General features: G+C 39.6%; 1 pseudogene; it reads right to left on the reverse strand.

The window, feature by feature from the left end:
- Window positions 1-1,737: 1,737 nt before the first annotated feature.
- LOC103898880 overlaps window positions 1,738-10,343 on the reverse strand; it is a 17,742-nt pseudogene continuing 9,136 nt past the window's right edge.

The raw sequence follows: 10,343 nt of genomic DNA on the forward strand, positions 1-10,343 counted from the left end.
AGAGCTCTGTCACTAGGCTGAGGAGTTCCTCTCCCTGGGCGCACCTCCCACAGGTGTGCTCGCCGCTGCCGTCCGGTGCTGGCGTAAGAGTAGGGCTCACCCTGCAGCCTGACACCTGGCTGGCAGCGTGTTCCCATCGGAGCTCTGTCTGGGAAGCTGCATCAGTCACGGCGGGTACAGAGTTTAGAGAGGCCATGGCTTTCTGCCTACCATTGCTCCCTGGTCGAGCTGGCAGAGCTACAGCGCCCTTCCTGCACACAAACTGCCACACCACACCCTGTTTGCCCACCCTGTTGCTGTGCGATGCCCTTGCTGATGTGCCATGCCCTTATCACGGCGCTCCTGGCCGCTAGCGCTCCCCAGGGGCTTCTTTTATACATGTCGGTGGGGCTTGGCCGCGGTTGCTCCTGGCCCTGCCCAGGTCTCGTCAGCCGCTGTCGCATGAGCTGCGGGCTCCTGGTGGGTCTCTCTGCTCCCCTGAGGTTTCCTTGGTTCAGGAAACCCCCCTGTGCACCGTGCTGGAGCGCTCTGCTGTGGATCGTGCCAGCACTGGAGCTGCTTGAAATGGCAATATAGGTTTTTAAGAGCATTAATATGCAAAAGAGTCCGGATTCATCTGAGAACCTGCAAGTTCACATGCCTGTCACAGTCACAGGATGCCAGTCAGCAGTAAGTCAATTAACATGAGCAATATTATTCTATTACAAAAGTCACCAAGATCATTCATTCAGTAGGCAGTTGATGAGTGCACCTCCTCTGTTTACAGATCTGGACCAGCAATGAAACTGAACGTATGCTGCTGCCTCCAGTTCCCCCCTCTTCCCCCTCCAAAACATTTCTAGTTTGGAAAGGACAAAAGCAATGCATAAAGAGCCTTTTGGGTGACATGTTGACTTTTATAATTACAGGAAATGCATCCCATCTCTTCAGTAAAACTTCTATGTAGAACAAAAATTAAAAAAAACAATAGGCGATAAGTTATTATTTTCTCTTAAGCCCCTGAAAGCTTGATTTTGATTATGGACAAAAGATAATTTTAATTCTTGCTATATGTCTACATGCTATTTGCAGTTGTTCTCTTTCCAAAGCACTCTCCATCAGCATAGCTTTCCTTACAACACTTACAGCAGTGATTTTGAGAAATGAATACAGCTGCCCTTTTCTCCATGCTTTAAAAAGCATGTTTACCCTGGATGAATGTTGTAAAGCTTTTTAGCTGCTGAAGGGTCCCACACCAAAACAGGATTTCAATACTGTGACCTATGCTTTTGAACTCAATTCACCTGTCCTTTGCCACTTACAAGTTTGAGTTGTACTTTAAACTGCTTTAGGATATCTGAGCCATCAGAGACCTGTTAAAGGAAGGATACTTGCTGAATATTTAGCAGCATGTTTAGCTTCACCATTAGGGGGATAGGGAACCTACAGGCTTTAATTTAAACAGGACACTTAAATCAAATAACTCTGGAGAGGGGAGATGAACCCCACAATAGGGAACCACAGGCTTTAATTTAAACAGGACACTTAATTCAAATAACTCTGGAGAGGGGAGGAACCCCACAGTCATATAATTTCTAACTCGAATGGGACTCGTAATAAAACGTGCTTCTTATAATTTCCTGCTGTACTCCAATTTAAAATTTGCTTTTGTCTTTAATTTCAAATATGCTTCAGTCTGAAACAGTGAAGAAAATGTGTCAAGTTTCTGGAATAAATCTGTATTTTCAGAGTCCTTTCCTACTGTTTTGGACTGGAAACAGGCTGGAACAGATAGCCTGCGTGCATCTGGTTACATGATTGTAGAAGATCCTAGTAAAAGAATATAATGGTCACTTTGTAATGATATATGTGCAAATAGCTCTTTAGGAAAAATCTTTTTTTTCTTTCTAACTGGAGTTTAAAAGAAAATAAGTAGGACTAAAAAATCTCTCCTTGCTCAAAGCCACACCTCCATCAACTGAAGAGAAATAAAGCTTAATGAAGCAGTAAGAGGATCTTTCCAGCTTAAACGCATGAAAATTAACAGCCAATCAAACATGTGAGGAAGCATCATGTGATGTGAAAAGTGATCATTCCCCCAAATGTGTTTTTCATGCATTTAATTTTACCTCTAAGACAATATCTTTCCTGTTGCTCCTGTGACGAAGGATGACAGCACAGACCTTGGTAAACCTAACCACCAAATAAGCAAACCTGTTAACTTTTCATAGTAGTATCTCATAGGTAAGCTGAGTGTATCTGCCATTTAATGTCAAGGTTAAAGACTATAAACCCCTACAGATAATTAATGCACCCACCGCAACATTACCCTGTGGCTTGTCTACATGAGAAAATTAGTGAGCACTTAGCTAGGCTATAAAATAATGCTACGTTCCCTGTGTGGGCTCCAAGCATCTCCATGACAGGTTGGTTGCTGCATTTTGAAAGCTACCCCATGCTGAGTATTTGAGGAACTACTTCCATAAGGAAACAGCAGTAACTAACATGCTATAAATTCACACCTTTCCCTACTGCATGCTGACTTCTCCTGCAAATAAAACTCTCCGACACACTGAACTCTACATACTGTACTAAGGTACCTAGCAGCACAAAGGATGATTTGACTTTTACTATGGTATATTCTGTTTGCAAGGCATTAGTTTGGCAAGCAAGCTTTGCTGTTAAAAGAATGGCAGCCTCCATAGGTAATTTAATGAAAAGGTGAGAGAAGCAGGTAGTCTGCTCTTCCAATTTATACAAACAGACAATACTTAGAATAACAACTAACCCTGGGATCCGATAGAAGCCCTCTCAAACCTTTTCATTCAGTGTACTTCCAAATATTTGCAACAGCTTAAAAAAAGAAGTCTGGGTTTGTTGGAAGAATCCCAAATCAGATACTGTACCATGTAAACCTGATAATTCTGCCTTTCAATTTTAAATCTTTAAATTTATAAATGCATAAGCAAATGTAGGCTTGGCTTAAACAACCTTGCAGAACTATTTGCTCCTTTTTGAGGGGAGTTTTCTGAAATCCAGAAGTGGGCTCAAATACATTGCAGCACTTTTTAGGTGCTTGCTAACAAAATAATGCTTTTCTTGTGTGTCTAAGAATCTGTAAAATACATGCATCCATTTTATGCTCTTCTTGAGCCCTCTCTGACTTTTTGAAACCGTTGAGAAGTGGACCTGATCACTGTCCTGGCACACCTCTCCTCTACAGAGTGTACCTGTAGGGTAGCATCTCAAGGAGGCTCCTAGGAACATGTTTCTTTACTCATTTGACACCAGCTGAATAGGAAAGCCTCTCCTCTTGACCACGTAATGGTTCTGGAGTGGGAAACCTCAGAAATATAAGCTCTACAGCAGAGGACAAGGTTGGCTATACAAGCTATCAGTAAGCTCCAAAGAAAGAAGTAGTTAAAGAACTGATGCTTCTGTCTGAGCGGTAAGCCAGCTTTCATGCTTCTAGCATTAATGGGACCTCAAGCTTCCTCACAGGAGTCACCCAAAGTGCATTGTGATAGAAAAGTGGGCCCACTTGTGTTACCTTTCCACAAATGAGGAAGGCTGAACACTGAAGCGAAGCCCCCATCAGCTTGTGTGGATTCCAAATAACAGAATGGGCCGTAGAGATCAAATGTAATGTAAAGCACTATCCAGATGTTAAAGGCTGCATCTCTTAAGTACTCCAAATTATTCCCATGCAGATAGAAGCTTATTAAATAGTTATGTATGACCACTAGTTTGCATAGCACATAATTTTGTGCCAAACTACTTGCATATACCCACACAGCACTGTGGTCTACAGTATAAATACACTCTGAAAAGGCTTGCGGTTCTAGGTCAGGGACATAAGATAACAAATCAGGGTACAGAAATTGGGAGACATCATCTTTAAGAGGAAAGCACTTCCAAGAAGAAAATTAAAGGAAAAAAAGGGCCAATGGTTGATGAAGAAATACGTTATTGTGGGATATTTTAAGAAGAAGCAAGAGTTTGATGAAGCTATAACACTTGTGGCAGGAAAAGGAAATACATGGAAGATACGTTCAAGAAAAGTTTAATAGAGCAAGAAGGCAAAGAAATCAAAGAGAGAGGCTAGGATGTTTTTTTAAGGGGGCCAGGATTGATTTTTTTTTCCTGTTTTTTTTGTTTGTTTGTGGGGGGGATTTTGGCTGGGTTTTGTTGGGTTGGGGTTTTTGGGGCAGGGGTTATTAGCATGTGTTTGTTTTTTCCTAGATGCCAAATGTTATTGCATAGTGACAGAAAGCAGGGCGAGATTCAAAGCAGCAGCAACGTGGTGAGAATGACAAGAGAAAAAAGATTATCTACTCTGAAAGAAAAAAAAACCAAAACAACATGTTCTTGTGCTCACCTTTCAATGCCGTTGAGTTTAAAAGAATGTTTCCTAGACATCATCAGGCCACCACCCCATACAGCCTGCATGAAATGATTGACTGACTTACACTCATAATAAAATAGGGAAAGATTTGCAACCATCATTAAATATTTCATCTTAGGAATATAAACTGTTCAATGAATGATTCAAGTATTATACAGAAAGAAACTCAAAGAGGAAAAGAAACTTACAGCTTACCCTCTTCCCCCAGCACAATTAGAGGACAAAACCAATATATTAAAAAAGAAAGTAGATTGATGACATATGACAAATATTATAAAGGGCTGCACTATGCCAGTGATTTCCTATACTATTCTGTTGTTTATTATAGCAGAAAATAAACTGATTGTATTTGATTCAACTTCTAGTTATACAAATAGTCCTACTAGCTTCAACATGGTTTAATGCATCAGTAAGATAAGCAGGATTTAGCACCATAACAAGAACTCAAAAATACCAAGGGTTATATTCTGGTCACCTTTATGTCAATCCGCATTTCACTATTTTCAGTGAAGACATGATTGCATATGAAAGTAAGTTTGGTCTTTAGCTACAAATAGTTGGGTTACGTGGATATAAGAAAAGAATTTGCCTCTGTATTCATTCTGTATTCTTCATTCACCGTAATCATCCTTTTCAAATATCTTGAGCTCCCACCTCTGAAGTACCAAACAGCAGCTATCAGAGCAAGGCAGCTTTACAACAAAGTTTCTGATTTTTCCTCACATAATTAGGCTGACACCCTCTTCATATTTTGCAGAAATTAGAGTATCTTTACAGGACACAGGGATTTCAGTGGAATAAGTTCATTATCCTTCTATTATACTGTCATTGTACTATGGAAGAAATCAATGCTACGCACATCAGCATTCAACTGTTTTTATGTGCAACAGCCAACATTTCCTCAAAATGTTGTCCTACTATTAGGCATGCAAACCTATTTATAGCATCTATCTAGAAGTTTTCAGGAGGGGAGAAGGGACTAGAGCTCCTATAAACTTCAAAATCTGGAAAAAAAAGATTCAGACTATTTAGTAAACACAATACCGAGGTTGGCTAAAGACATAAACCATAATTATTCATACCTCTTCACAACAGCAGCAAAACCCCAAAACCAAAGCTAGCCACTTTCCCCCCTACACCCACATACTTATACCAGAGCTAAGAATTTTATTTAGGAAGCATAATCAACCTTACTTTGTTACAAGCCAAGTATCCTGAAATAGGAGGGTAAACCGAATGACAACTCTGAAGACAGACAGTAACTCAGGAGCTCAAATATTATATGCTGCACAGGTAGTGTGTTTAATTTTTGGAGTTGGCTTAGCTGATGCAAGAAGAACCATCTTATAAGTGGTATGTGCTATATTACTGCATGAGTGCAGTCAACCATTTTTGTAAACAAGCACAACCTATACTGAAAGATTATATCCCCTTCTGTATTTTTTTCCAGTAGCATCCATTCAGGCAAATAGGCCATTCATTTCATAATCTCAGGAAAGCTGTGCCTACAAAACTAATTCCAGTTTTTAAGCTTCTGAGAATGCCAAGCATTATTTCCAGAAAGCCTTACATCCACATGCATCCAGAGCTTATGCTTCTCACATATGTCAGCAATGTCAGAAAGGGGATCAAAGGCTCCATAAATGGTGATACCAGCAGTGGCACTGATAAAGTGGGATGTGACCCTGAAAGTGATAGAAGATTTTGCAAGTCCACATGAGCTCAAAAACATCTCAGAAAACCTATTATGCTTTCCTCATATCTCTAGCAGAACTTATCTCTATAATTAATAATGAACAACATTCTTCTTTACTATTCCATCTCTTCTCATTTCTTAAATTCCTATTCCATTTCAGGGTGAACTGGAAAAAAAGGGTGCTCTTCCAAAAAAGAAAAAAACCCAAAAATGTAATGGCACTTTATCTATAGGACTGCTTCTATTTGTGTGTGAAAAAATCTTATATATTCATGACACAACATAACCCAAGTATTGTCATCCATCAGAAAACTTCCATTACTTTTAATCAGAAGCTATCTAGAGACACCACAAGCTCTTAAGTGCTTTTGCAAATGTAGATCCTATTCCTGCTGTGGTGGGAATGTAGCTGAAGAACATTTTCTGGGCTTTCTTGGCTCTCCCCCCAAACACATATGCAGGTGTTTCAGCAATGTGAAAAACAATTAAACAATAATAAACACCCCCATTTCAGATCAACCTGAAATGAAATATGTAAGCATCGAGTACCACAATAATTTTAAGTTACTTTTTAAAATAGCTTAGCTGTGAGCCAACACAGAGTCCACATGTTTCATTTAAAAATATATCAAAGTAAAGCATTTCAAATTTTCCTCCATTTGGAGAAAACTGGCTGAAACAGCAGGCCAGAATTTGACACAAATTAACAGACAGTTCTCATTCTCTTCAAAAAACAGGTTTTTCAGCTATTTTATTATTTCCGGGGGCGGGGGGGGGTATCCTGTTCTGTCTTTTACAATCAGCATCAATGACAATTTTATGTGAGTTAATGCTGCCAGATTGCAGATAGCATTGTTGGATTCAACTCCACATTAACATTAAAAATGAGAGTGAAAACAACAACCTGTCTTTTGATTTTCAGTATTTCAGCCTCCAAATCAGCTGGAATCATTTTCCCAGTGTCAAATATTGAGAGAAAAAAAACAAAAGAGAATAATGTCATTTATTCTTCTGATTAGTCTCTAAATATACAGGAAATCAGACACCAGATTCTACTTCTAAGGCTATTCATAGTACTCTATGTTCTTTATTATTTACCATGCTACTATGTTCATATCATCTGCAAATTTTACCAGCCATAATTTCATGTCATCATCAAAACTGTTGAGAAAAACAAAAAACAGCCCTAGAGGAAGACCTGATTCCCAAGTTTATCTTCCTCAGGCCCTTTTCATCCAAGAACTACCTAACACATGTATGTGTGTTGAGTGGTGGGAGTTGCCCTCTTAAATGCCTCAACCTTAATAATCCAATTGTGCAAAAGAGGATAAACCTTGAAGTAGAGAGCGCCACAGAAAGGAATGTTGCTCTTTAAATACAGGTACTACAAACTGAGTTCCATGTAGCATTCACAAGATGTTGCATTAAGCAGAGAAGAAAATGTGAAGAAAGGTATCAAAGTTTAAACACAAACAGTTGGTTCTCACCCATTACGTAAGATCTAAGAAACAACAGACCTCCCCTCATCCTGTCCCCCGATTTTGTTTCACGATGATTCTCACCAGAATTTGAGAGCACACTGGACATCACACAGTTTGTAATGACAACAGGATGAGGGTTTCCCCCCCCTGCCCCGCAAGACTCCCAGTTTACATTTTGACAATGCCAGGAAATAATGAAGAATTCAGTAATAGGTGGTGTGGGTGGTTTTCTTTTCTTTTCTTCAGTGAAATGCAACTTAAATATTTTTTTAACAAGAAAAAGCCTGAAGCAGAACTAAAGAGATGCGCCCTAAAGCCCTGCGCATATTCCAAGAGCCATGAATAGAAAAGAAATATGTCTGTAAACCTCTCCTTGAAACTGCTACTGCACCTGTTCCACTAGCCTTATGTAGAGGACAGGTCACATTCCAGTGAGAAGAAAAAAAACCCTTCTAAACAAAACAGTAGAGGTCTAAAATGAAAGTAATTCAGACAGACTGAAAATGGTAGACAGAATCTCAGAAGAAGATAGGCTCCAGCCAAGGCTACCCAAGCTTAAGAGCCCAGTTCCCCACCATCTGTTCCAGTGCACCCAAATCCCTTTGGGCAAATCCTTTCATTTGGAAAGCAAAGGCAGGTCTCTTGCACTCCCACCTGCACCCCAAGTAGGCACTCTGACATGAGCAAAGGCCTCCCACCCCACCCCAAGCTCCTGGGCTGCTACTGCCCCAAGGAGACAAACGTTACAGGTAGGAGCACCTGGAAAATTATCACACCCCTGGAAAGGCTGAGTTAAGAAAGGAGGAATCTATCTTATCCCACATGGTTTTTCTTCCCCACGTTTCTTGAAATGGCTGAGCAACACATTGCTCTTTGCACAGAAGAAGGTGGCAAGAACACCCAATCCCATTCTCTGCCCAAAACACTTTCTGCCACCTTGACTCACGCTAAAGAGCACCATCTCCTAGAGGCAAATAAACAATGAGATTGTGGAATATATCTAGGAGAGTCCAATAATTTTTACTTCATTTTTCTCCTCAGGCATGACAGCCACGTTTTACTTACACTGAATGGGGTAAGACCTGAATAAAGACCTACAAAAAGCAACTTGTAAAACTGAACCCTGTTTTTATGAACAGTGAATTTTGTTCAAGACAGTCAGAGTTCATTTTATAAAATGGGATTCCCGCTAGGAAACAGAACCAAAGGCACAGTGCATCAGAAGAAGTTATGTGCAACAAAACATTCTTGATAGGCATGGCATGTCTTACCTTTTATTTCACTGTAACTACATTATCTGTCCCAATTCCAAGAACTGCTGCTGCTTTCTTTAGTGAATTATGGCTATTAAATATGAAGAACAAGAAGTTTGAGGGAGCTTTAAGTGTGTTTGTGCATACAGGAAATAGAAACAGTGTATATACATATAAATATATTTACATATTGTATATGTTCCTCTTCATTCTTTCTATCCTAAATAAATACATTGTGCGTGACTCAGTCACGTTAAAATGGCAGCATTAAAGAGGAGCCCTGTTAAAGTTTACCAGCGTTCTGTTGGTTTGTGTCTTCAGCAGGAGCAGCAACACGTCCTTCAGAAGAAGCTGTCTGTCTTCTGTAATGCATTCAGCTGTGTACACTGTACCATGCCATATAGGAAACTAACAGTTTTACCTCAGATGGTTTCATAATGCATTCTGATAAGAAGGTCACGTATGTGTATATATACATATTTAATCATAGATAATTAACTAAAGCATGGTACTCAGCAATTTACTAAACAATTTCACTCAGTAATAAGGGAGAAGCAATTTTGGAATGTTCCTTATAATTTATGATGGCATTATTATTAAGCATGACTATTATTATATAGCCATGCAATATCATTAACCATTTAAATTATAGTAGTAACACAACATTTGTATCATGAATACTTACTAAGTGGTTGGTTACCTGAGCATTGGTTAGTGCAGTTAGTCTTAAAGCCATAGGTGAAAGCACTGAGATATATAACTACTTAAAGTTTCTCAAATCAAACATTACAGGATTTCCATAATATAAAGAAATAAATTTATCTGAACTATTCTCCACTGCTTTTGTTTGGGTATTAATATCCTTGACTTTAAAGTGGAAAACTAAAGCCTCTAAAAACTTTGCTAATTGTTTTATCATATGCCTTCACAGTGACAAAATTAAAAGCAGGCAGGGAGCATTGCCCTCTGAAATGACATCGCCAAAACACAGCTGAGGCAGCATCATCAGGGTGACGCTCACCGTCACCCCACCCTGTGCATGCACAACTACAAGGTCACACTGTTCCTCTCTAAACACCTACAGGGAGGCAGCCTGTCCCCACAGAGGGCTGTCACAGTCTGTTTGGATCTCTCAACTTTACAGAACTATGTACTCTGCAATTTAAACTTCATTTCATGAGCTCGTTAAGAATTACGACAAACATGACAAACAGGGGCTCAACCTCCTTTTGCCCAGACTAATCTGTCGCATGAATTCACTTATTCACCATTCAAGTCATAAGGTTTCATGACTTATAACCCATAATTCTGAATTCGGGCAACTAGGAGCAAAAAAAAAAAACAAACAAAAAAAGAGAATTAGTTACTGTGCTGGTTTTGGCTGGGGTAGAGTTAATTTTCTTCATAGTAGCTAGTATGGGGCTATGTTTTGGATTTGTGCTGGAAACAGTGTTGATAACACAGGGATGGTTTAGCTATTGCTGAGCAGTGCTGACACAGAGTCAAGGCCTTTTCTGCTTCTCACACCA

This window comes from Aptenodytes forsteri, unplaced genomic scaffold, assembly GCF_000699145.1.
Source record: "Aptenodytes forsteri isolate BGI_AS27 unplaced genomic scaffold, ASM69914v1 Scaffold81, whole genome shotgun sequence".
Classification (NCBI taxonomy): Eukaryota; Metazoa; Chordata; class Aves; order Sphenisciformes; family Spheniscidae; genus Aptenodytes; species Aptenodytes forsteri.